The sequence below is a fragment of the Opisthorchis viverrini genome, assembly GCF_000715545.1.
Source record: "Opisthorchis viverrini unplaced genomic scaffold opera_v5_309, whole genome shotgun sequence".
NCBI classification, from domain to species: Eukaryota; Metazoa; Platyhelminthes; class Trematoda; order Opisthorchiida; family Opisthorchiidae; genus Opisthorchis; species Opisthorchis viverrini.
Window position 1 is genome coordinate 438,515 of NW_008751967.1, and position 1,622 is coordinate 440,136.

Sequence of the window (1,622 nt, forward strand, 5' to 3'; positions counted from 1 at the left end):
AGCGGAAGCGTCTCTACTGGGTAATCGCCCTCATACCGTTCGTTTGGCAGCATCTGTGAAATAACATCGAGGAGAAATTCCACCGCTCACTGTTTATTGTATTGATTTACTCCCCTTACGGAATTTTACTCTCAATCCGCCAAAGACAGCTTATGTGGCGCTCTAGGTGCCGGAAGCTCAGACATGACACTGCAGTGATGACAATAAAATTGTCACAGCATTGCCTGTGAAGACTTTCACAGTTATTCTGTAATTTACTGCACTTTACAACCTTATATGTACCACCGTATGCGTTGATCTTGCTTAGTTCAGAAACAGCAGTTCTCAGCTTCTAGAGGCTTCTACTAACACTAAAATTGTTTCCATGTGTGTTCTGAATTTGCGCAGAGTAGCACTCTTTGCTAATTTTTGCTAATTTTAGGCGCTCAACAGTCTCATATCACGCTAAATGATTCGAAGTAGTTTCTGCTTATAATTATCATGCTACTTAGATATCGAGTAGTATGGAATGTCCTGCCATATAGGTCTCAGCCTATCTAAGACTGTGGATTACCATACTGTGAGTGCTTCCTTCATCTAGGAAATCATCAGGTCGTACATTTGTTCTCACTGCCTCCAGCTTTCCCCTCGCCTCGGGTGTTCCACTGGCCGGTTAATCTGGGATCGGTAAGTCATATATCTTTTCATTTCGCTTCAGTTTTTCCACAATGAATCTGAAATCATCAGTCGTACATTTGTTCTCACTGCCTCCAGCTTTCCCCTCGCCTCGGGTGTTCCACTGGCCGGTTAATCTGGGATCGGTAAGTTCTATATCTTTTCATTTCGCTTCAGTTTTTCCACAATGAATCTGTATAAAAAATCGAGCCACTGCAATCTCTTATCACTGACAAGGGACTTTCTTAAAACTGTCTCCGATGCAAATGCCTCCCAAGATGTGATGGGTAATATTTCGGTGCAATATAATATATAATATATAATATAATATATAATATATATAATATAATAATATATATAATATAATATATATATATATAACTGAATGGACTTATTGCATTCCGCTTTATGTAACCTGGATATTCATACGGATATATCTTTTGTGCGACAATGCGCAGATGAAGGGATTTTATCTAACCAATTGCGGTCGTTGGAAAATAGCCGCATGTTTAGCAAGTTTCTGGAAAGCACTTATATCTATTTCAGCTCAGGGTGGCACAACTTATCTAAAGCACTAATATTGTAACAACACATGCTACTTCTGTGGCCTGACATAGGACACAGTTTTTATAGGCGCTTTCTCACGTCTATGAGTCGCATAATTTACTGTTTAAAAGTTTGTTACTGTTTAGTTTGTGGTTGCTGATAAACCCCCTTGCGGAGAAAGTCTTTCCCCTTCAAAATAATACGAAAGGACAAGTTGATTTTACACACTACTGTACAACCTATCATCTCTTTCTGAAAATACCTTTTCCACACAGTTAGTTTCTGCTCAGGAAAAAGTGCATCACATTTTGCAATTTTCAAATCACATAAATCCCCATTTTGAAAAACTAATTTATGATGCTTTTCGAACATGCAAACATCTTCGTCATCAAGTGTTCGTTAGTTTCTAAATTTACAGCCAT